General features: G+C 47.2%; 1 protein-coding gene across 1 annotated transcript in view; it reads left to right on the top strand.

Annotated features, from left to right (window-relative positions):
* Nucleotides 1-26,878, top strand: part of LOC144145325 (UPAR/Ly6 domain-containing protein crok-like) — a 115,082-nt gene that overhangs the window by 44,062 nt on the left and 44,142 nt on the right. The window lies entirely within an intron of this gene.

Genomic DNA, 26,878 nt, shown 5'->3' with positions numbered 1-26,878 from the left:
TCTCTGACAGCGGGGTTTCTGCGCCGAGTGGCGTCGTTGCTGCTGCTGCACGCACCCGGACAAACGAGAAACGAGAACCGAGGTCGCGAAAGAAAAGAAAACAGCGCGCGCCGTCGGAGGAGTCCAGTCAAGCTCAGGCCGCCACGGCATGAATGGCAGGCAGGGAGCGGTACAGCCACAGCGACCTTACGCAGGACAGAGGAAACGCTGCGCAGGGGTGCCTCGGAAAGCAACGGCGCGATCCGAGAGTAGATGGCCGAGCATAAACGACGGCAAGCAACAACCATTGGCAGTGAGTTAGCAAAAATAGAAAACTTCGTATTTCAGCTACTGTTTCTTTCTTTTGCAAGCCAAAACAAAAAAAGATCACACGTGGTCGCCTTTATAAGCGTCCTCCAATTAGCGCAGGCGGCTTGTAATGAGGGACCGGAGCAGGCGTGCATGGGAAACTCACTGAGGCATTACATCCACCCGTCTACCTATTTTATTTCCCCTAATGGCCTAGAGAAATGCTATTTTTATAGTTAACTTTACAGTCGGGCCCCATAAGCACTTACTTCTCAGTTGCACGGCATTTCGGCATTAAGAACTAAAATCCACACCAAGCGTAGTTTTATTGCGCCACTGTGACGATCAGCCCACCTTGGTTAGTTTCGAGTTACTTATAAGAGGTCATCAGCGTGAATTCACCGGTCGTGTTGATTCGTCCTCATACGTCGCTGCTGAAGCTTGAGGCCCCGGGTTCCGTTCCCGGCCGTAACGTTTTCTTCTTCTTCTTCTTCTTTTTTTTTTTTACTGGTAGAGGCGAAAAACGACGACTGTGTGTACAGAATCTCGATGCAGGTTGAAGAACCCCAGGTGTCCTGAACTACTCGGTAGTCCTTCCCTACAGTGCGCCTCATAGCCCAGAGCTTGGACGCGTAAAACCCCGAGTCGAACTTTTGCACGTGAGCGTATATCCCCACTCATGAGATTTGAGTCGCAGTGTATGAAGCCTGTCAATCAAGGGAGGCGCGCGTGAGCCATCGGAAAATTAATATAGAGTGTTAAATACCAAGAGTACACGTACTAGCAGAAGCTTAGAGCCAGACTTGGATCAAGACTTAGTCGTAGGCATTGCTACTTTCCCAGCCAAGTAGCATTGCCTGCAGCATGCTTACATCCAGATTGGTCATCCAGTGGTCATCCAGATTTATCTCTTTCTTTCCAACTTTTTTTATCACGATGCTCCTCACATGACGCGGGGGCCACCTTAAAAAATTAGAATACGCGCGAATCCTGCTTGAGAGCGCCGTTTGTTTGCTATCGAACACCTTCTGGAACAGCGCGAACTGAAGCCCTTCGCGATCTCAGATTCTCCACCGATTTTGAAATGTCGTTTTCGATGAGTACACACATAAGTCGCGGTGCGGAGATCGGCTGCAAAGCCAACAAAGCGAACATGATTGCTCACCGTCGCGTTCCGCCAGGCCGCGAGCTGCTACAAGCGTGGCTACAGCGCATCGAGCTCTCAGCGCCGGACACGTGAACATGCGTGCACGTTTGTGGACACTACGCAGCTGACATTTGTAGAAGAAATTCGGAGGTGACGCAATCTATCGGAGTCGCAAACGAAAATTTTTCGAAGTCAAATTCGGTGCCGTCAGAGAGCCGTAAACGCGTGCCGACGCCGCACGCGGTGGTGGGTATTAGAACTTGGCTTGAGAACTTCACTGCGTGCCCAACGGATGTAGCCAGCACACCATCGCCATATCAACGCGCCTAAACACAAGTTATTCGCTGACGCACCAAGACTGGGTCTGTCAGGGCACCGAGTAAGTGCGGCATGTAGACCCTTCACGCCGGTACAAACGGCTCGGGAGAAATGACAGAAATATGCGCGTGTTTTATATACGATAATTCTGTTATTACTAGAGATGTGCGAACATTAAAAACTTCGCGTACTCCGAGAATAGTGTTTGCTATTCGATTCGATTCGCAGCGCAGTTTTACTGTAGTAAGAGTTTTTGACTATTCGAAATTTAAGAATAATAGATCCCTAAATTATGGTTCTCCCACACGACGTGCTAACGTTTAAGCTTCAGCGCAGGACACAACCCTTTTTGGGGGTTGGCTTTTTTGCATGACTCCAAAGCAGTGCGAAAAATCCCGGGCCATCTTCACAAACGTGAAACCTGGGCAGGGGCGAAGCAATCAATGTATAAGTGTACTATTCTTAACGCCTTGGCGTTTTTGCCCACGGAGATGAAACCGTTGGAGAGGTATACTGTAAAAGTCTCGTGTCCTTGAAGAACGAATCGTCCCAGCGCGAGTCTTTCAAAAACCAGCGTCCCAGTGTGTTCTTTTAGTACGCGTTTTTGCCCACGGAGATGAAACGTTCTAGCGCGAGGCGTTGGAAAACGAGTGTCCCGGTGTTTTAGTACCGTGACTACATGAAACGAAGACGACAGGAGACGCCGACAGCCCGTCTCCTGCAAAGTGCAAAGCCCCTGAAAAGCGTAGCACGTGCGGCTCTGCGCAAAACAAAAATGTATTCCAACACTGTGGTATGTCATCTGGAACGGAAGGCTATTTCTGTAAAATTCATAAACCGGAAATGTTTTCTGTCGATATAGTGGCACAAGTAAGAGAGTCATTACCTGTTGTTAATGATTGCAGGTACTGGTCAAATCAGCAACTAGCATGCCTACCTCTTTTAAATTACTGGAGGGTCCAGTCAAATGCACTGCCTTTATTCCCAGCACGCTGAGAAACCTGCACTTCGGGGAAAAGTGTGAAACATTGTTGAGTTATTTTCCCATCTTGTCTTAATCATTTACCCTGATTTTTTGTACCACCCGCTGCGTTGGCTCAGGTAAGGCGTTATGCTGAGGTTCGATCCCGGCTGCGGGGTCGATCCCTGCCGCGGTGGTACTAGCACATGGTGTTATACTGGCAAAGGCGTCCCCAAACCGGGCTCCGTCGCCTCCGTCAATGTAGTGGTAGCGTGGTGGACAGCAAGAGTTGTTGCCCTGGGGTTGTACGAAAAAATCATAAGGCAAAACTTAACTGGTTTACTGCGTGGCAAAAGGTGAACAGCGACGATGCAGGAACATCACCCTTCCGGGCGAGCTAATAGCAGGACGCGGAAAAAGCGACAGCGTGATCCGATGCTGTCAATCGAACACATTATGCGCTCGGAGGAACCGCGTATTTATCCCCTGAGCGCTAACGGTCGAACAGTTTTCCTAGTTCTTTGCACGCGGCACGAAAATAACACACACACACGCACACACACACACACACACACACACACACACACACACGCGCGCGCGCACGCACGCACGCACGCACGCACGCACGCGACTCTTTCCCGAGTTTGCGACGGCCGGCAGTAGCGGCGCACGTTGGACCTGGGAGAGGGGGGAGAGGAGACCTCAGCGAGCGGCGTCCGCCTGAAGAAGCAGTCTCCACATGAACAGTTTTTTTTTTATTTTGCAGCTGCCGCAGCTTGAGTCACCGCCAGCGAGGCGAGGCGCCCGTGCGGCGGACTCCGGCGTACCGTAGCTTGTCCTAGGAAGGCAGGCTCTGCCGCACAGCACAGGAGCACTACACAAAACGTGCAGCACGCGCGAACAGGGTAGCGGCGCGCTGAGTCGTAACAATGAACACTCAGATGCGTGAAGTCCTGACAGCCTAACTTATCTTTTTTTCTGTAGCTTTTTTAGAGGCTCTATACACACTAAAGCAAATGTTACCGTATTCGGAAATATTCGATTCGATTCGCGGTCACTTTTTAATATGCATGTTTGACTCGCAGTTAATAAATTGACATTTGCGCACTTCTGGTTCATACTAATCGCATTGACAAAATTCTTGCGGGGGAGGGAGCATTACTCGAACTGTGCTCCGTAGCTTCGGAGAAGGGTGCTTAGAAACCCCTTCAATGGTGCTCTAATGCGTGGTCGTGGCTGTCGCGGCTCTACCGCGGACGCGACCGCATGACCAATGCCGTCGCTATGGTAACGAGGAGAGCACGTGCTGCCTGGAGAAACAGTTGCTTTGGTAACGCAGAGTGACGCAGCTGCGAACTTTCTGCAGGTGCGCGCCACCTGGGAATTACGCGTCATTTGGTTTTCTAGCCCATCCTGGCGGGTGTAGAACATTGTACTGCTACAACAACATTACTGTGAATTAGCAAGAGTTCAACCAGTGTGCACATGGAGAAGACAGAGAATGAATGAATGAATGAATGAATGAATGAAAGCTTTATTTTGTATTTAATGCCGGTTTGGGTCTTTCTGTTCAGGAGTCCGCTAGGTTGCCTGTCGTGGCTTCCTAGGCTGCGGCGTTGCCCTGTGTGGCCTGGGTTGGGTGGTTGTTCTACGTGGTGCTTAACGAAGCCGAAGAGTCTGGTTTGGTCTTCCCGCGACGAAAGTGATATGATAGTGATACTATGTAAGCAGCAAATGCTGTTGTGCGTTATGATACAATAACAAACAGTCTTACAAACTACGTTGTGTAGATGTTGTCCGGAGGCGATGCCTGCAATGCAGAAATGCAATCACGTATATGTTTGCATGTCCCGTAATGACATCAACGTAGCTTAAAAGCTATCAAAATATCGTAATAGCATCGCAATAACAACGTAATATCATCAATACTGCCGTAACGCCATCAATACGTTACTGTGCGGTGCCTGTGTCCGCGGATGATTGTACAACTTCGTTAGATTTTTGCATGACCGGATGGAATAATTGTATGCCTGTTTTTGTACCGACAATACAATGAAACGAACTAAAAAAAAAGCTGTATTTGCAGGAGGTGCTAATTTTACTAATCGGCCATTACAACCATTGCCGATAAACTAGTAGTCTTTGATTTCTCGTTTCTTTTTTTTTTAATGCATCGAATTTGTAAGGAGTCCTAAAAAGACTGACAGGTTCGCGCTTAAAGGTGGTTTCTCATTGAGTGTGTACAGTCGCGAATTCATGACAGGTGCTACATCTCGACTTTACAAAAACGGCCACCGCTTCATATTTTTTTTTGCCATAAAATATAGACGCATGCTTTCAAACAAATTATTATTAGAATGTACGTACGTACATACGTCGCTACTTACGTCACAGTCATCATCAGCATAATGAAAATCTGACAATGATGATGATGGTTGGTCGTATGTACGAACGTGTGCATGTTACTGCGCACCGTCAGCACGATGGTGGCTCCCCGTGATGGTTCACAATCGCCAGTTTTGTCTTCGTGAGGTGATGTTGGGTGGGGAGGTCACATGAATGTTCTTTTAGTATTCAACTTTGGTGACTGAGAGTGCATAGTAGGGTACATATATCAAACATATGGTCATACATGCAGGCATATGCATCAAAAATGCAGTGTATACAGACATGTACTTCCAAGTCACCAAGTCACCAACTAATTATTACTTCCTTTGCCAAACAAAGCATTAGGAAATGAACGCGGCAAAGTCCAAACCGTGAACTAAAGAAAAAAATTGACAATATACTAAGCGCCAATTCAGGTACTATGCAAAATGTTTGGGTACAACGACAGCAAAAGACAGGAGGAGGAAATGAACCTAGAAAGGATAGTGGTAAGCTCTCTCAGAAAACGAAGCACGTGATTGAAGAACGTCGGAATTTAGAAGTGTCAAGCACGAGAGAGTATATAGAACTGGTGAAGTTGTAAAAATTGATGGACAGAAGCACGGCTAATGAAATTTGTGTCTACAATGGGGCGAACGTTGACCACATCAAAAGATGAGGGAATTCAGGAGCGATGAAGGAGAAACTCGCTGTTGGCAGAGGTAGGGCGTACGCATGCACTAAGAGATGACAGCGTGAACGTAACGACCGTGGATGAGAGAATTGCACTAACGGAATGGTTCTATGCAGGCCAGGGATTAGTGCTAACAGAACTAACTCGACAGACACGGTTACAATATTATCTAAAGACGAGATGAAAAGGGCGGTACATAAAGTCTACATACAGCCTTGTTTTATTCAAAATATTTGTACCCTCAGTGCTTGTACGGCAGCAAACTATGCTTTATTGACTGAGGAATTTAACAATTAAGGCCAAAAATTTCAATTCTCGCGTCGCATCGTACTTTTTCGTGACGTCAGCTGGTGTATTAGAGGTAGGTACCTAGAATGGACAGCTAGTATGTTGACTCCATGAAGCACACAAGAAGCACACCAAGCACTCCAGTCCAACAGGAACCGGAACTCAGGCTGCCGGAAGCAGCGTCACTAGATAGGTTGCCTATCTAATAACGTTGCACAGGAGGTCATGCCAAAGCGCGCTTCGTTACCGTCGGCGGCTCCTAGATGGCGCAGCGATGTCTCTGGGCGTAAGGCCAGGGGCCTTAGCTGGGCGACCGGTCCAATGCTGGGTGTACTTCTGACTGGACACCATTGTGCGGCGTATTTTGTTACAGTTAATATTAGTCATTTCGTGAAACATTGGGTATGACTAGACAAGCAGGGTCACGTAAATAGCAGTGTCACTTATTCCGGTTGGCGGTGTCGTGACAGACATGCCCAGGGCGCTAAAGATCGTCTGCAAATCAGGAAGGGGGGGGGGGGGGGTGCAGCGTTGACCGCAGTTATGCCGTATGCAGTAGCGTACATGTTTAAGCGTTCGTAAAGAACTTCTACAACTTACCCCCACCATTCTTGCTGCTACAACAAGAATATCCATTAAATTTCAAGCACATAAAGCTCGTTTCCCAAGCTTATACACTCTGATTAATTTGCGTTTGATTTTTGTCGTCCTCAGACAACCGGGCAGTAATGCGTCATAACTCTGGTGCGGGATTGTAAGTGGGGAATAGCATGCGTATTCTGTTTTCCTCATTATACAGCTTATATGAGTGTAGTTTGCATTAAATGCAATTTGAGTGTTATGCCAACCAAACTTTTGACGACATGACCCCTTCAACGATCACTACCGTCGCCTGTAAAGGGTGCTCCACAGCACACATACAGATGGTGCGGAGAAGCTACCACAACCCACATTTTGAGAGATATAGATACAGACATACTTCTTTTAACAGCATAGCTGCTTAAACGTTTAGTTTCGCCATCCATAGTTACCACAAAAAAGTACAAAGAAAAAATACCGAGCGCACGTGAGCGTGCGCCTCGTGAGGAGCGCCCGGCGTCGGCCAGCTTGACCTTCGAGAACACACTGCCCAGCGTTCGTGGCGGCATCTCTCGCGTGCTGTTCTACTCGCCAGTCCACGTGCTTTCGCGCCTGAAGTTGGGAGCACAGATTCCGAGTTCGCGCTACAAACGCCAAGTTCGCGAAGTCGGTTGCCGCGGGCTCTAGCGCGTGCTAACGCGGCTCTCTTTGGGAGAGATGTGAAAGGCTGCGGACAAAACGATCCGGGCCTGCCAGTCACAGGGAACTTTCAGCAGCCAGTTCGGAAATCCATGTGAGGTGCAAAAGTCGGGTCTCCGACGAAGGGAGAGGGGCCGTCAGCTCTGCTGTTTCTCCCAACGTTTATATGGTTTCTCCAGCCTTGCACCACTAGTGCAAGCTGCGCCATGTTGTTTTCTTTCAACAGCGAAGCTGTTGTTACAAATTGCAAAAAATACCCAGAAAATCTCGAGCGCTCGTGAGCGCGTCACTCGCGGCAACCGCCGAGTCCGCGGCTCGCGCAGTGGCTATAGCAAAAAAAAAAAAAAAAAACCTCCAGCACTGATGCTAAAGATGAAAAGACACCCTGCTTGGGAGAGGTCACCGCGGCCGCCAAATTCTCTAGAAGCCGTTATGGATCCTTACAATCCTCCCCGAGACGACTTGCAGATCCAGCCACCGCTGCATGGAGTCGATGACGAAGAGCTGGTGGAAGTCTACAATGCTGAGGATGACTTGGCATCCACCACTCACCGCAAAGAAGACGACGACCTCTTCGATGCATATGAGGACGATTACTAGCACCGCCACTATGCAAGCAAACAACGATACTGAAACTTAAATATGTGTCCGGCAATGCTCACCTACTACAGCTTCGCCATTCAAGTCTTGCGCGTAGGTGCATGCTTCCGTTATTTTTAAATGCGCATGCATTTCTTAGTCGGGGGTTTTCGTGCGTACGTTGGCCGGCGTGCGCCCGCAGGTGTTATCTCTCCGCGCTCCTCCTCGCCCCTAGCAACAGCTGTGGCGCGCCTAGCAACCGGAGCAGGTGGTAGCTCGGGCGGGAGTAGCGGAGGGCAAGGGGAGAGGAGGAGCGCGCGCGGGCGTGTGAGGGCGCTCGCATCGCGGAGCTCGGGCGGAGTAGCGGATAGTGAGTGGAGAGGACGAGCGCGCTCGGGCGTGTGAGGGCGCTCGCAGCGCGGAGCTCGGCGGAGAGAGCTCGCGCGCGGGGCGGGCGTGTTGCGCGGGTCTCTCTCTCCTCTCCGCGTACCCTCTCTCCGCTCGCTGCGCTCGGAAAAATATATATAAATGCAGTTGAGCGCGCGTCTCTCTCCGTGACTGCTTGCCGCAGCGCACTCATCGGTGCACCCAATGCATTCGCATTTCCGCACGATCCCCTTCGGGGTGGTGGGGGGAGTTTTTTTTTTAAAGGGGGGGGTACTTTATAAATGGTGAAACATAAATTTTAACTTCAAATTCCGCAACTTTAAAATGTCGCGCACGCATTAGGCTTCCACACGTCCTCTTACCACGGTAATGCTTTCAGGGGAATGCCATTAGGCTTTTTTAACTGCGTAGTAACTACGCAACCGGAAGAAGAGTGAAGGCTATGCACAGGAATGGCCGAAACAGAAATTAAATAGTAGGTGCCACACGTACAAGGGGTCAGGAGCGCAGTTCCTGGCATCACCGAATGGGTACGGTAAACAGTCGTATGAGCCAAATTTGTCTTTGTTTTGATGGTCCCCACCTTCCCTTCTAAATGGTACTTCACAGCTCGTATAGAGTTAGCACGGGTAAGCTATCTAACTCATGTACGGTACGGTAGCCATGGCCCCTCTATCAAGCGCATGCGTTTGATCTAGCGGCCGCGGGTAGGCTGTCGCGCTCACCCGCATGCACGCATCTTTTGATTGCGCTTGTTAGGCGAGGCAAAACATTTTAACGAAATCGAAACTGAAACAAAGCCTACCGTCTGGTCTGAGGCATCCTATTTAATATGTTTGCTAGCTAAGGCGTGGGTCTTCTAAACGCCCTCTCTGGCGCAGTGCTCTCAGCCTTCTCAGTGCTCCAGACAACAGCACCAGATAAGTTCGAACCGCTTCGCTGTACACACGGGGCACCAACGTGGCAGGTGCGCCGACGTCAGTGCAGGCTATCTATAAGTTCCGCTGGCCAATATGCGTTCGGAACTCTACCTCTAGTAAACTTCACCGTACTCGCCCCCCCTTCCTGACGGGTCAATGCTGCTGTACTGCTGCAAATCCGCCATTCTGTCGGCTTCAGAGTTTGCCACAGCCCACAGGAGCTCCTAAAAACTGAACTTTAATCGGCCAGATTTAGGGGAAATCCCCAACGTGGAGTATGTTTCTACGAAGGAAAATTCTGGTAAATTCTGGTCCGCCGGTAAATTTTTCTTCAATTGCGAAGTTTCTGAGAAAGCTGTACAGCTTTCCTTTGTAGCCATACGACTGCATTGAGGTGGATGTCAAATTTTCCTTCGCATAAATCGAACTTTGGAAGCGAAGTGGTGCCTTTTTGAGGAGTTTATTTTTACTTCAATACGCGAAACCAATAAAGTGATCCCCATTCGTTGGTTAAGCTGAGAATGCGTCGGAATCTCTTATTTCTTTCTTTGGCGGAATACTGGAGCTCTAGTCCAACACAACAGCTGGGAGCACGAGAAAACATTCGACGCCCTAGGCTGCCTCGCTAACTAGTGCGCAACGTGGTTTGCGGCTTCTTAGCTGCTATTCCGAAATTTCAATGTTTCGCCATATCATGGATAATACTGACGTTTTGCTTGCTTGGCACAATTTGTGTCGACAAGTCGTGATCGCCATTCTTTTTAATGCTGCTCTGCAAACTTGGGAGTTTCGTCATAACCGAAGTCAACAAATCAGCGAAATAAGTGGTGCAAAAGAAAGATAACTTTTGAGCACACTTCTCTGGGGAAGAAATACGAGCCAATTAGCCTTAAAAAATACCCAGAAATCTGGCTGCACATTCTCAACCTTGACGTAATAAACGGTATACTTAACGTTTACATCTCTCATCAGTGTCTTCGCCTACGCGACGCAGCGAGCTCAACTGATGGAAAGTCAGTGCTTCCGCAGTCTTTCTGCCGTTGGCAATAGAGCGCATAAAAATACGCTGTAGGAGTGGGTTGATCGTGAAGATATCATTCGAGGAAATGATGACCCCCCCCCCCCCTCGAATCCCCGTGCAATGTTTTAATCAATACGCAACCTCACTGCTGTCGTATAAAAGTTTATTTAGTTGGACAATTAGAGCGTTCCCTGAGGGGCTGATGCCAAGCGTAGGAGGACGCACAAGGTTTGAGTTTTCAGTCATCGGCTGCAGTCTCCAAAAGCAACGCGTCGCGGACGAGCATGCCGGATGAGTAAGCCAGCATTGGCGCGTCAAGAGGACATAAGCGCCGAGCCAGAGGGAAGTTCGCAGGGGTTCCTACAGGATTTTCTCCCGGTCGCTCTGCGTTATTCTTTTGGAACCACGCCCTTCCTTTGCCATTTAATGGGAGCCTCCTTTTTTTCAACGCTCTCGCCCCGGCCGGGTGCTTTCCCTCCGTTTAATTCCGCGATGTAGCCGGCAGACATGATTCATGCATCGCGAGGAAGGAAGCGCTCGAGTCGACGGTACGCCATTGGGTGACGGGCCTGAATCGATTCGGCTTGCAATACTCGAGCTCATTCTCTACCGCCCTTGCCCAGCGACGACGCCTGTTAGCTCGGCTCCGGTGAATGAATGGGGCAGGAACTCCGTACGGTTAGGTGCATGGCTTGCTAACGTGTACGTTTGGCCAGCTGTTGGCGGCGGCCCATTGGTGGTATATTGACGCAGAATAAAAAGGACGAGGACAGGCGAAATGGCTGGGCGTAGCACTTGTGCATTTTATCACGTAGCCAAAGACGACGCAGTTGTCTTAAAGGAAAAACAAGTTTACTGGAGCGAACTTGTGTTCCCCTAACAACTCAAAGAATACACAGGCGGCGAAGCAGCAGTCAACGAAGTGACGTGCGCAGGCGAGTGTCGGTGAACCGAATGCCGCGGCGTCTGCTCTGCGGGCATTTATCTTTGGGCGCGGGTGTTTCTCGAACCGTCGAGTTACATCGAGAACACTGTAGATAAAAGAAGGCTATTCTAGGCTAGTGGCGTTAGGGCGAAACATTCTCCCTATCAAATGAGATAAACCGTGCGGCATAAGAAAGAAAGAATGCGCTTCACTCGGGACACAGATAACACAGCCCGGCGCAGCCGGGCGGTTAAAGCAAAAACATTAACAAATTCAATGCATGGTTCGGGGCAATATGTATTATGCCTGTTCCTTGCAACTGTTACTGTCCCTCTGATTTTGCGGCGCTGGGCGAAGCGTTTCGGAGCTTGCTTGATCTTAAAGCGGAAGCTTTCTTAGTGGTGCCAATGGCGTCCTGTAAAAAAACTAATGCAAAAGTTCTGATAAAATCTCGACACACGGCGCGTGCATTAAACCGGCTTTCCATTGTGCCAAACGGTTACTTGAAAATCGCGAAAAAAGAACGGTTCTAGATAAGAAAATACAGGCATCGATCATGAAGGAGTACAACAGCATACCTTTATCTCATAAACCACGTGTCGGTGTATACACTTAGGCTGTTCGTAGATGCGCTTGGTGCGCGAAAAATCGTCGCATGGGTTCGTTCTTCGTTTGCGATTTGGGTCTTCGAAGATTTGACGATCGATTGGATGCACTTTTATGAAAGGTTGGGTCACTTTTAGCGAATGTTTTGACGCCCTTTTGACGAAGTTTTGATGTCAGAAAGCTTTCGCACTTCGTCAGCCTTTTTTAAGGAGGGATGGTGAAGTTTCTTTTTTTTTTGCATTTTTAGCTGTTACAGCCACGAAGGATACGGTTGCGCCAATGGTGAAGTTTCTTTTTTTTTTGCATTTTTAGCTGTTACAGCCACGAAGGATACGGTTGCGCCACCTATCAAAATCATGAAAGGGTGGATCCTGCAATGCAACGGCTTCCTCTCTCCCCAATTTGCCCTAATTAAGTTCCCCGAGGCTTTTCTCGTGTTCACGCGAATTGTGCGTTTGTTTTTCCCGATTCCTGCAGTAAAAGTATTTTTATGCACCCCGGAAGAAGCACGTTGCCTAACCTATGAACAACCCAGTGATGCTTATAGCTTCAAACAGGGTCATTGCGAGATGTATTGAGTCGCAAATGAAAATCATTACTTGTTAGAAAGCGAAACATTATTTATTTATTTATTTGTTTATTCAGGATACCTTACAGACCCATGGAAGGGCATAGCGTAAGGGGGAGCACATAATATGATGGCAAGGTTCCTGGTATCACCATTTAATTCAAATTTTCGGTTAATTTCGGTTGTTACTGTCAATCACTGTTAGGTTGAACACGAGAGCGTGGGGCTTTAGGCACCACTATCAGAGAACTCTGACGAGGCCGCGAGGAAGTTAGGCGTATCGGAACAGATGGAGAAAAGCGGACAGTAGGTTGCTGTAGACGCTTTTTACGGGCCGATTTTTCGCGCGTTTTGATTTGCTGTTTGCTAAAAGCGAGGCCTGCTTACCAATCGCGCATTGATCTTTAGATCATTTGCAGTCGATCTCTTTCCCGCTCCTATTAATCCGAATATTTCACCCAAATAACAGGGGACCCGCCTGCAGCAGCCTATTCTCGGGGGGATGGTGTTAGTGATCCAAGAAACTTTTACTTCATCAGGCTGATGTACGTGTTAAGGAGAGTTTAAAATGAACACCACGAGTAGGTAGACTAAAAAAGGGTGCAATTATCCTAAGCACTGCTTTCTCTTGATTACAACGTAGTTGCTGTCGTGATTGTTGTAATAAAGGGGGTGGGAGTGAAGGGAAGGATGGCCTGGTAAATTTCCCTCGAAAAGTTCTTGGTGCTGCCCAGAGTTGTACATGCAACCGCCCCCATCTGCTAGCATCGTCTGCTAGCAGATGTTGCAACGCTACCTCTGCTGCAGGATCAATTTTCTCGGTTTGTTGCAAATGTGGAAATGTGGCAAGGTGCTATTGCGCTTTTCTCACTCTATTCTGTTCAAGGGGCCCTGCAGCACTTACCATCGACTACTAGGAATGTATTTTGAGATAAAGTCTATTGTACCAGCAATGTCCTTCCGCAAGAATTATGAAAATCCGTTCACTATCACCGAAACTACGCGCGATGAGAAATGGCGCATAATCGTTCCCCCTCAACCCGACCGCGGGACAACGCGACGAAAGCTGCGCTCTCTCTCCCGGAGCACAGAGTTTCTTACAATATATACTTATTAAGAAACTTTGTCCCGGAGAGGGGGGCAGCTTGCGGCGTTCTCTTCCGCGGCCTTCGATATATAACAGGCTGGAGAGTTTTTTCCTTTTCTCCGCAACGTGGAGGGGTCAAATACCGGTCCGGTGCCAAAAAAAAAAACAAAAACAAAAACAAAAAAAAAACAAATGCAGCAGGAACGGCTGCCTGCTCGCAAGCGCGCGATCGGGCTGGTAGGGCGTTTGTTGTTGAGTGGTCTGGTTGAAAGGGAAGTATTCAGCTCATCACTCAAACTCCGCACGCACTCAAAACACAAAATAAACGGCAAAAATCTACGTACAGGTCAGGCATAGAAGAGGTTCGTACACAGTGTCGACGACGGCGGATCGCCACAGGAAATGCGAAATAAGCCGCGAAGTTGACCAATGACAGACAATCGGACAGCCATGGCCTCAATGACGTCGTTTTGGCCATGCCAGGGGTGCATAATGAGGAGAACTGAAGAGAGTGCGGTTGGTTTTTTAGCGTCTTTCACAGCGATTTGCGCGCTCATCTCTTCACGTGCACGTGTAATTTTTTGGCTCAGGTATTCCTGACAGTGTAAGCTAAACGTCGCGCAGGTTTACTTGCACTGCTCAGTGTGTTGCAGGGTCCCTTTCAGTTCAATTTGTTAATGCGATTTCAAACATACAACTCTCGCCAATGCGCCTTGTGTAGCGCCCCCGGCCCCTGCCGTGGAAACTCCAGCGTGCCATCATGGCAGTGGCTTAAATGAGTACTGACACGAAATTTTTGTGCTACGTTTTTTTTGCTGTGTTGGGTGCCTATCAGCCCCGTAATCATAGAATGGCACATTAGACGGTCGACCGCAGCATAAATAATTATTCAGAGTGTAATTTATTCGTGTCACTTTCGGTTTCAACGGCATTTTCTCCGAGGCAACGTTTTTAGATTAGGTTAGGTTGCTCCGAGGCGACCGCCATGACAGAATGGCACTATTAACGTCACTATTCTCGTCGCACCACATACGGCTAGAGATGCAAGTTTTCATGAAAATTTGAGGTGCTTGAAAAAAACAGGTTTTTTTCTAGTTTTTTTCAGAAAATTACGAAAACTTGGAAAAAAAGACTTGTGCGCACACTGTTTTAAAAACCCGACACATTTATTTAGTAGCACTTTCCAGAATATAATTGTTTCATAACTGCACACAAAAATTCCAGCAGAGCTTTCAGTTTCAAAATCAATGGAGTGATTTCACGTCAATTCCTAAAGTTCCGATCAAAAAGTGCGAACAGTCGTCAATCCGTGTCTGATTCGGTTCCGCTTGCCACGTCGATTCTTTGCTGTGAAGCCGACGAAGCCTTCCGGACATTCAGGTTCGAGTGCACGTACACGAGCTTCTGCACGCGATCGCCTGAAAGCCGGTTGCGTAGCTTGGTGTGCACGTTTCCGAATTCCGACCAGTTCCTTTCGCAAGCCGCAGAAGAAGGGGGAATTTGCAGTATTTGACCGGCGATGGGATTTAAGGGTTCATTAAAGCAAAGTCCTTCCCACCACGTGGATGGGTCTAGATGTTTCGCAGACTCCCAAACTCCTTCACTGGACCAAATTCCTTTGCAAGTCCGGTATTGTGCGACGTTAGATAAAATTTTCCCGACGTCTAGCGAGAGCTTCTTTGCATGTTGGGAAATCCAGTCAAACGTGACCACAATTTGCGCGTCAGCTAGGTTCTTGCCGCGATACCTTGGATCCAGGAAATTAGCAGCAATGTGAATGGGTCGCAAACAAAACTCTTCACGCCCCCTGAGCACACGCAATATGTGAGACTTTTCGTCTTCAGTGAAGGAGCTATTTTCTAGCCTCGCTGTGATGTCACTTTTGATGGAGTGAAAAACTTCGACGTCTGATAACAAGGCCTGGTCAGACTCAAGCTTTGTAATGGCCGAGGAGACTGGTGTTACCAAGTCTAGGCAGCTGCGAAGGTCTTTCCAAAACACTTCCTCATCCAATATGGCCTGGCGTATCGGCTTCGCCACGATAACGGTCTCTTGCAGTGCTTCCTTGTTGTTGAGCGTCACCCTGTCATTGCAAACAATGACAGGGTGACGCCGCCCCATCTTGTTTTGCTAGCCAATTTAAGTGTCGTAAAAGTTCCTTTGCCGTATTTTGACTCCTGTTTTTGTAGGAGCGCAGCAGCAACTACGTGGTGCCCTAGCAGAGACTACGCAACTGAAGCCGCAGTGGTGTAATGTTCGGTTGTTCGGAAACAGCAAGGCTTGCACCCCCGTTTCCTGGCGATCACTCACGCGAAATAAATGGAGCGGTAAGAAAGAAGCACAAAAATAGTACAATTACTAAAAGTTAAACAAGAAACTTTCAAGCACGTCAAAAGGAGCTGCATAACAACACAATTCCGCGGAAGAGGGGGGGGGGGGGAGGTACTGTGTTTTTTTCAATTTTACCTTAGTTGAAAAAAACGAAAAAACGTTTTTTTCTTAATGCTTTTTTGTTTTTTTCAACTGCTCACATCTCTACATACGGCCGGTCTGGACGCGCTTGCTTGAGCGAGCAAGCGTGTCCAGACCGGTTGTGGTCGCACGTGCCTGGGCAGCATGACATCAGTCCCAAAGCTGTGATGTTATACACAAGGCAGAGACAGCCATCACTTTGGCTACGTCACAGGAGCCCTGACGTCGGCAGCTTTGGGGTAAGGCATATGGCCCGGAACTCAACACGCCATGCTGGTGCCGATATTGAAATGGTATCCGTTCTGAGCTTCCTGGTGCGTGCAAAAATTAAAACTGATTTAAAATATGTTATACCGAACGGTTGCTATTGAAAGTTCCAGGGAGAAATCTCCATATGTGAATAAAGCTTTTGACATAATTATCTCAGCGTTGAAATTTCGTGTCAGTACTCCTTTAATATGGTAATGTGGTGGCAGAGCAAATGGCACGAACCATGGTTGAAGATGAAGCGATCTATTTACTGGACGAGATAATCTATTTACATGATTTACAAGGCGGCCATAACGGAGGCCGCGCTTGCTGCGCCCCGCACAAAGCTTCTTCCACGTTGTCATCGTCATTGATGGTGGAACATGGCACCATGGGGATTGTCCACCATGCCCCGTGACAATATAAGTATCACTTTTGGGTTTGAGTGCCACTTTCGTCCTGCCTACCTACCCTGCCTCCAGTGGAAGACCCCTGTACAGAGAATGGCAGCGTTGGAAGCCGGCCACCACAAGAACCTTAAGAGAAGTAGACAGCCCCTTCGAGATGTGGGAGTCTGAGCATACCCTATGCTGTCCCAGGACCAGACGAAGTTACTGCAGCGGCCCTTGAAACATCGACCCTGAACTATACAACCAGCCCCACTCAAGACGTTGAACAAAGCATTTATTTATTTATTTATTTATTTATTTATTCACAAGGTACTGCCAACCTCTAATACAAGGTCCTTGGCAGGAGGGGGGGATAAAAAGGCTGAAAAAAAAAAGACACAACATGAACGAGCAAAGGAAGGAAGTATGTATATGCCAACAGGCCCCCCTGAGAAAGGTATGTGTGCAGTGATACTACTGTAGGCATAATATAAAAAAGACAAGGAAGGCACATAAAGGAAGACAAAAGCGATAATGCAGTATGCCACACGCATGCATAAAAAGTTTGCACAAAAGTAGCAACGTACTATAATGCGACAACATACAAGGCATCTTTTAAGCAGCGTTGCGATCCCGACAAAACGCGACAAAGTGAGCAAAAATATATACTTAAAGAAGGTAACAACTTTAACAAAAAAAAGAAAGAAAAAAAAAACATGTTTCACGTGTCTGGGGGAGCGAATTACAAAATCCTATGAGAGCCACAAAGCATAACTGTACAGAATAGGCATCAAGCGACAACCCGAGACGAAGACACTTCAAGATAGGCAATGGGCATGTTATTCTTTTGAGATATCATTTTTTTTAAAAGCAGCCATGAATGATTCAACTGTCCTGCATTCTACAATGTCATTTTTAAGCAGATTCCACTCACATATGCTACAAGAAAAAAATGAATTCTTAAAGCTCTCGGTTTCACATTAAAATTCTTTTAGTGTTGTGAATGAGTGGAACGCCTAATAACTGATTCAATATAACCGTCCCTACTAATCCCTAGCTTGTCGTGATAAAGCAAATACTACATATATTTGTCTTCCGTAATATCTTCTTAGTTCCAGTTTGGTTAACTGTGCTTTTTCCAAAAGTAAACTAGGTGATATACGCCAACTGTAGCTATTATACATGAAGCGGATAGTTTTCCTCTGAGTATTTTCTAAGTTAGTAATGTACAACTATGTATAAGGGTCCCAAACTATAGATGCATACTTATGTATTGGTCTAACACAAGTTTTGTAGGCTAGCAATTTTATTTCCTACGTAGATTTTCGTAATGTTTTCCTTAGGTACCCAAGGCTGCACATGGCTTTCTTTCAGATGTATGCAATATGTTCGTTCCATTTCAAATCAGAAGAAATGATAACACCTAAATACTTGAATTGGTGCACACTTGAAAGCACATGATCTTTGATGCAGCATGTAAATTTTAAAGGCTTTCACTGTCGCGTAATGGTCATTGCTACAGTTTTAAACACGTTAATTTTAATTTGCCGTGTTTCACACCATTGTTGTATTTTTTAGAGCGATGTGTTTAAAAGAGCCTGGTCAGCAGGGCTGCACACTTCTTGATACAGAATGCAATCATCTGCAAATAAACATACCTTTAGTGGGAGGGCATCCGGTGCATCATTGATAAAGATCAGGAAAAATAATGGCCCTAGTCAGACCCTTGTGGTATGCTAGACTGAACTGGCAGCAGACTTGAATGAACACATTCAATGTCTACACTTTGGTAGCAGTGTGAAAGATAAGCTGCTATCCAAGACAGCAATACCTCGTTCTTTAGAATAGACTGAAGTTTCAGAAGTAGCTTTTGGTGAGATACGCGATCAAGCGCTTTTTCGAAATCGAGACATATGACGTCAATCTGTCCCTGTTTATCTAATACTGCAGCAAAGTCAACAACCAGTAATTGTGTGGTTGTTGACAGTCCTTTCCTCAGCGTCATCATCGCTGATGGTGGAAGATGGCACCATGGGGATTGTCCGCCACATCCTGTGACAATATAAGCATCACTTTTGGCTCTGAGTGCCACTTTCGTCCTGCCTACCTACCCTGCCTCCAGTGGAAGACACTCCCCCACCCTACAGAGCATGGCGGTACCAAGCATTCCATGGCGAGACATGGTACCACTGAATTGATGGCGGATGGCAAGGATGGTTTCCATCTTGAATCTGGGCAAGCCCGCATCTGAGCCAGACTTCTACTGCCCTATCGCCTTAACGTCATGTGTAGGCAAACTCTGGGAGAGGGTTGTGAACTACAGGTACACAGTACTTCTTAACTGCTCCTATGGTTTGACAAACCACTTGCTAGGAAGTTTTCTAAGAAGGGCCTCATGAACTTGTGCTCACGAGGCCCTTCCTAGACAGCTTCACACGTGGACTGACAAATATTCATGCGAAAAGAAAGCTCCTTGATTGTGAAGATAAAGTCGAGGATGCTTTGTAAAGTTTTAACAAACGGAAATGGTCAAAATTTTAAAAATATATACGGCAAATTGCTAGGCAATTTCACTACGTACATGAAAGGTGCACCTCCACGTCATTCAGGATTGTGCATGCCATTTGACCTTTCTAGAAAACTTTGGCCACCACTCCTCACATGATCTTGGCTGCTCCTATACCAGTTCTGCACGAGTGCTCGAGCTGTGAGGTGCAAGGTGAGCACATACTCATGTAGCCTATAAGCAAATCAGCGCCGGGGGTTTAGGCGCCCTGGTTTTTTGGGCTTTGGTTTCCAGGAGAGCTAGACAAGCAGCCTAGGAATATTTCGTATTCAAAATAAAGATGCCAGCTGAGCAGACAAATACAGTTCCAGTGTGGTTTATTTTTTACGTTAATGTGTGTACAGGTGCACGGTAGATCTGGACTGATCAGTACAGTTGGTACGCCCTGTGCCAGCAGGTGAGTCATACTGCAAGAAAGTGAAACTGGTGCAGTTGAAGCATCCCTTGACGACAAGTGCCAGCCCTACCTAGCTATTTCTTTGGCCACTGCCTCTGACAGATGGTGGCTGCATTATCTATAAAGCCAGCCGTGTTGCGTACATCAAAACGCCTCCCCACTTTACCTCAATTTACACTCCATGGTGGCATAAAGGGTAGAGCCAAAAGTCGACTTCACTGAGGACAAGTTATGGTTTTGCACAAGTTTCCTGTAAATCTCACTTATGCCACTAATATTTACATTCTAATCGAAGTTTTTTTTCTTTTGTCATGACATTCTGCGTCTGGCCGAATTCCCTGTGAAGAAAAAATGACTACAAAATTTTTCATCTGTACCTGCTGTAGTGGCACTATATGCCACTGAGAGCAGGCAGTTGCAGGTTCAGTTCTGGGCTATGGTGGCTATACAATCGACCCTGATATGTCAAACTCCAAGGGGATCAAGAAATAGTTCGATATATTGATAATTTGATATGTAAAATATGCCCATCTGAAGCTTAAACTCCACACATCACTGAGAGCTTTCCGAGACCACGACAAGCAGCAGCTTTCCGATTTGTTGCTCAAAGCAAGAAAAACATTAAACAAATCGCGACGACCACCACACTTCATTTAGCATGAAAAAAGTTTGTGAGCTTTGCTTGCTTTATCCTCTGCACCATGAAGTTCACCACATTGTCTTCAACCTTACTAACGTCATTCAAATAAGAATGCCCGACGGCGTAAACTACGACGCTGAATGCTGATGCAAGTTTAGCTGCCCTAGGCAATTTGGAACCCAATAGCCAAGGGCAATTGGGCTGCCCTAGGCAATTGGGCTTCTTCAATAACAGCGATCCCCGCCACAATCGCCACATTGTTGCGATCTGCTGCAACCTGCACGTTGTCGTCAATGCTTTTGAACGTGCACTGTTGTGGCACCCGAAATGGCACGTGAGAATGCTGACATGTCAATAATTCACTCTTGAGGTACTCAATGCCGTCGTCTTCTGTATCTGAACACCTCTTGTCCGGAGCCGCAACAAAGAGCCGCTTTCCTAAACCAGCTGCAGGAACATGCACATGACACGCTCCAGAATAGCCGGGCTGCGTTGCCTTCGCCTTATAGCAGCTTGCTGCTCAGTGTTGTGCTTGCTGAATTGTCGTACTGCAAGGAACTTCAAATTTTGAAGGCCTTTCCAATCGATGACTTCTTTTCACTGACCTCCACTCGTCTAATGATGTCCACCTATGTCGCTAAATCAAATTCTTTCATTTTTTTCGCAACCAATGTTCCGAAAACATGCCGCCACCGCGAGAAAAACAAACACGCACCACGCTGCACCAGTCTCCATGCCAGCAGAGCCGTCGCTGGGTCACAACTCCTCCTCTTGGTTTGCCTCCCCCTTCCTCTTCCGCATCCAATCACAACTTTCATTCTTGTTGTCATAAGGCTATCCCCATGCTAGCGAATTGAGCAGGTCGAGAAGGTGTTGAAGGCCACCCAAGCGACATAACGCTCGAGAAGTCATCATCATCGCCCCCTACTCCATCAGGAGAAGGGCACTTGCAGGGGCACCTGTGGCGTGGCTTTCGATGCTATATGGACAGTGAACGAGAGTTCAATACGTGCGTACAAAATTGCTATACTTCTGCATGGGATTTCAAAAGGGATATATGGACTGTTCGATATTTGCAAATAATTCGATATATCCAGGTTCGATACATCCGGAATCGACTCTATTCTGATGGAAAGGAGAAACAAAAACTTTCGCTTTCATGAGATTTGAGCGCACATTAAAAATCTTTCAGTGGTTTAAATTATTACAGCCTTACAGTCCGGCACATATCAAAGCCCCAGCTGCATAGCTTAGCTCCAGTGCGCAAAGCTTCACGTTTTATTTTCTTTTGTGATGACCCTCTAACGCTGCTGAGGTTCTGCAAAGGGTCCTTTTTATGCTTAGAGTTGCAGACTCATTAACTGCAAATAGTTGTGAGGAACCAAGGATGCCCGCATTCCTTGCTTTCCTGAGTCATTACGGTAAACCACCTCTGCACTGGTGATGAAGCCTGCCTCCTTGACAGCAAGGGTACCCCGAGTGCACGTGCTTATGTGCTCCACAAGGCCCGCTCCTTCCGCCAGCTGTATGCAGGAGTGCCAGCACACACTATCCACCTCTTGATGGCACTCTCATCGGCTCAGGAGGCCCTGCTCTCTCAAACAAACTGACAAACTCCACAAAAAGCATCTCTTTTGGGAGCTTCTTGCTTTATGGTCTGTACAGCTCAGGTCACACAAGGAACTTTTGTTCCTCTAGTGACACTAGGTTGCTCCACCATGAGACAAGGTCAAATCCCCATTATAATATGGGCCAAGTCAGTGGTGCACGACTTAGTGAGCTTGTAGAGGCTACCATAACTGCTTTAGTGCATGTATTGTATGTACATTCTGAACAGAATAATGAAATGTAGTTGTTGGCTTCACTTCCTACGCACATTCTTGGCACCTTCTGGAGAGTTGACCAAACCCTCAAGGGCATCGTGGTCACACCGCAAAGTGGATCGCAGTTTTTGTTCTTGTGTTCTAGCTACTAGCAGGGTAAAACAGCCAGTCTGTATATAGCCTCAAAGACCATATAGTGCGCTATTTCGGTATTTAGTTTGATCTTGATATGTCCAGAAGCTAATGTTCTTCCCTTCCACCTTTCTAATTACAGTCTCTCTGAAGTCGGATGGCAAATAGAGCTTGACTGGCTCAAGAAAATTGCCTGGGAAACACCAGCTTGTTAGCCCACCATGTTGACCATCTGACTCGCCGCCGCTCGGCGACGCCTCCGCTCGCCACTTCGCTCTAAGCGAGTCCAGCTTTTCTTGCGCTTCGGGTAATGCAGTCTAAAATGCATGCGTTTCGGTTGGGACCAAAAGAAATTTCGAATAAAGCGGTATTTCGAGTAAAGCGACTTTGTTATAACAAGGGATTACTGTACTAGGGCCCCAAAGCGGCGTCCCGGGGTAACGCTGTTGTTCGCGGCGTACCCCAGAGGCTTCGAAAGCCAAGCGGTTTGTATAGTCATAAGCGTTCGAAATTCGTGAAGCGCTGGCGCTTGTCATACATCTTCCCGTTGTTTAGCGCAAAGAAAACTGTAGGTACATTTGAGGAAAAATATACGTAATTAACCGGCAGCGCCCACGTTCCTTTAGTTAAGGACGCCCGTTCGGTTGGTTTTTACAATAGTAAACGCAAAATGTGGCAGTGCAACGCCGGCACGTGCGGGGGGAAAAGCACAAAGAGAAGAGAACTCCCGCTGGCGCAATTTCAGGCAGGGGGCGCGCGAGCACTGCGAAGGTGGGAAATTTGAATTGCATGGGGTGGTAGCAGTGAGCGGATAACGGCGGTACAGCCCATTATGGCAAATCACTGCTCCGCACTTCCGACAGCTTTCACATTGAGTGGAACGGCTTTAATTTTTTTCTTCATCATCTCCGTTAGTCTTTCAAAGTTAATGATAAAATTGGCATTAATGTTGTCAGGACAAAGCAGTCTTTACTTAACCCGACTTGTATTTTGTTTTTATGGCCCCTAATCTTGACACACGGGCGTCTTCGCTTTTCGCCTCCATTTAAAAAGCCATTGCGGCCAGGTTCAAGCTCTCGTCTGTGGGCTCAGCAGCACAACGCCTTGGCCATTGAGCCAACACTGCAGGTGCCATTAACTTCTTTGCAATGACCTTGTCACCAAGTGTGGGAGTGTTAGATGTACCGAACAATGTTTAGTTTACGCACCCACATTTCTGTCATTGTCACATTTCTGTCAGCAATCCCTAAGTTTGCGCACTAAGGTTGATAACAATGGGAAGGCACATCAGCTCATCGACTTCTGCACTACGTTTTTCCGACAGAGGTTAAAAACGAAAACACCCGTGTGCTAAGATTTCGGCACACATTGAAGGCCCCAGGTGGTCTAGATTAATCCACAGCCCTTTACTGCACAACACCTCATGGTCCAGGTGGAGCTTCGGCATGTTAAACACCCAAAATTAGATGCCTAGGCCGGTTGGCATCTGAAGGAGCAGCAAGTCTGAAAATGTGTACTTAACGAGTGTTACTGTGTTTCGCATGCCTTGTTCCACCACTGTTGTCAACCTTGGCAGTCATTTGAGCCTGCGCCTGGGCCATCTATATGGCTTCCAAGGATTCAAATAGGTGCAAGAAAACAATTTGAAAGCCCAGTGTCTGGGGCACACAAAATGGAAAACTGCTCAAAGGTCATAAAAGACGTCAATGAATGCTCAGCGTGAGGGCGCAATTCTCAGAGACGTATCTACATACGAATAACTAATTGAGTTGAAAAGAAAAAAGAAAACTGGGTAAATTTTGTACAAGGTGGGATATGAATCAGGGTCCTCCAGAGTGCAAGATGATAATGGAACCCCTAGATCATCACAGCTCGATAAGCTAACAGACTAAAGGTGACCCTGGAAAAAGCATGACCTCCGACTTGCAATACTACAGGAGAAATTCGAGCATGTTAATTACACAACTACCAATTGAGTAGAAAAGCACACCCCTGCCAACAGTCAGTCTTGAGCAGTAACTAGTTACCGGTAACGCGTTACCGGTAACTAGTTACTTTTTTGTAACTTGTAACTAGTTACTTTTAATCTCGAGAAACTTGTAACACTTTTTCACACAGTAACTGTAACCTGTAACGGAAAATACTGTTACTTATTTTTCATAAACAAAGTATGTAACAGAAACGCTCGCTAAAGGCTGACGTTTCATTGCTTTGTTAGCGCTTTCCAATTTTTCTGACTTTCTCCTTTCCCATATTCTCTGCACCTATCACCTTTCCACAACAATCACCCCCTTGCAGTTTAGGAGGGAGTTCGCTAAGATTATTTTCCCTGCAGAAGACAGAGGTTGGAAGTTGGCCCTTAACTTGAGCGAGAAGAAAAAAACTACCAATTAGACCTCCGAAAAAAGGGAAACTCGCAGATGCCCATTCTTCGAGAAACAACTCATCCTAAGATAGAATGATTTTTGCAAATTAATTCCCTGACACCAAGGGTGAATCAACAAAAAGGTCGATGCAACGACATAAGGGGTACACGATTGCTGGTGTTAGGCTTGAGTGTGCCCCGCTTTAGGTTCCCTTCGTCTAGGGATTTACCACGTGCAGTCTCGACTACCCACATGCCTCTGTACATTTGTTAAACTTGATCACTTGGTTTGTGACCTATTACTAAGTTTTATACAGTGCCGAAAAAGTAATGACGTTACTTTTTCACAGTAACTGTAACAGTTATTTTTTGGCTTAGAAACTAACTGCAACACTTACTTTTTACTGGTAACGTGCACATAACTGCCAACAGTGCATATGTTAGCCAACTAGAGCAATTGGCCAAGCAAGGAAAAACGAATTAAAGAACACGTGTACCATTAGATACCCGAGGCATGTATTGCCATCGTGCAGTGCCCGGGTCATTTTTCACGACGTTTTGGGGCACGCAGCCAATCACAGGCACTGGAGGGGAGGGAAGAGAGAGAGAGAGAGAGAGAGAGAGAGAGAGAGAGAGAGAGAGAGAGAGAGAGAGAGAGAGAGAGAGAGAGAGAGAGAGAGAGAGAGAGAGAGAGAGAGAGAGAGAGAGAGAGAGAGAGAGAGAGAGAGAGAGAGAGAGAGAGAGAGAGAGAGAGAGAGAGAGAGAGAGAGAGAGACTTTAATCACAGTTGAAGTGAGCATATTTGTGGTCGGGGTCTTCAATCCAAGACTCCGTTGGTACAGCCGGCTGTCTTCGCCCTTTCCGCTAGCAAAAGCTGCGTTTCAGGACAAGAGCTGGCCAGCGTACTCTCCCACTGCTCGCGTGAGGGGTTGGGGATGGGGGAAGATCTGGGTTCAGTTGACATTCCTAGACAATATGGTACAGCGTGCCTGGTGCTTGGCAGTGAGTACATAGCTAGGGGATCGTAAAGAGTAGGGTGTATGGCGTGTAGTCGTGTTGGGTGGGGGTAGGTATTAGTCTGTAGATGTCTCAGGATGACTTCCTGTTCTTTCGTGGCCTGATCGGTGACTGGGGGATAGAGTTGTCTCGCTAGTCGATAATGTTGGGTGATGTCGGCGTATGTGAGGAGCGGTTGCCAGGTTCGCTCCAACTCTTCTTGCGGTGCCCGGAGGGCGAGTTCTCAGAACAGGATGTGTGCCGTCTGGTTGCCGCGAAGAGCAGAGTGCGCCGGGGTCCAAATGATTGTGACCTGCTTCTGCGGTGGCCGTTGAAGGAGAACCCGAAGCGCTTGTCTTGAAACCCTACCTGCTTGGTATGCTCGGCAGGCGGCTTGGCTGTCCGTAATAATTACGCTGGCCTTTGTCTGGGAGAGGGCAAGGGCGATAGCCGTCTCTTCAGCCTGCTGGGTGTTCGACGACCGAAGCGTCAGACTGGAAAGGAGGTCGGTTGTGGAGGTAACGGCCGCCGATCTTACCCCGTACCTCTCGTATTCCGCCGCGTCTGTATATACGACGTAGTCTTGTCCTCCGTACTGTTTTTCTAGCGCAGTTTCTCTTGCTAGGCGTCTTCCCTCATGATGTTGAGGGGACATGTTCCGGGGTATTGGACAGACAAGAATTCTGGTCCTTAGTTCAGGCGGCGCCGCACATCACGGAAAACGCAGGCACTGGAACTTTCAGGCACCTTGCAGGATCTGCCACCAGGACTAATAAAGATCTGCCTTTTGAACCTGAAGCTGAGGTACATGCTATCTTACCACCAGTACACCAGCCAAGCCAGCATGAGAATTTTCTTACAAGAAAAGTGCACTAACAGCTCCCTGCATTCAGAGCAAACTTGAAGGGTTGTGGTACCTTACCTTTTACTGCCCTGCAGCCTTAAACGAGCCATGAAGACAAAATACAAGTTTGTGTTATTCAAAAGATTTCACATTTTATAGTGCCCCCAGCGCTTATACAAATGCAGCCAATGCTTTAATCGCTAATTAATTTAATAATTTAAGTTAAAATTGCGCTTTGTCCTGTGTTGTAGTCTTACTCGTCCTTGTTTACTAGTCAAAGTTCAAAATTTTTATTTTCCCGCTAAATCGTGCGTTTTTGTGGTCTGCAATGACATCACGGGAACCGACCGCTCTGCAGCCGATTGGGAAGCCTTGTTTACCATTAGTGAACCGAGATGGCACCACCATACTATGGCAAGCCGTTTTCTACCTTTGGTTTGTTTTTGACCATATTTAAACCTGGCTTGTTTTTGTTCAGGGAGAAAATAATCGTTGCGTGAAACATAGTGCTCGCTCGACAAATATGGTCATGTAAGACACCGTTGCTTGCATCAATCGGCCAGTGTCGTCT

The sequence above is a fragment of the Haemaphysalis longicornis genome, unplaced genomic scaffold (assembly GCF_048455015.1).
Source record: "Haemaphysalis longicornis isolate Haplotype H1 unplaced genomic scaffold, Haemaphysalis longicornis Haplotype H1 scaffold_1, whole genome shotgun sequence".
Lineage (NCBI taxonomy): Eukaryota > Metazoa > Arthropoda > Arachnida > Ixodida > Ixodidae > Haemaphysalis > Haemaphysalis longicornis.
The sequence above is the reverse complement of the archived record's forward strand: the minus strand, read 5'-3'. Positions and strand labels throughout refer to the sequence as shown.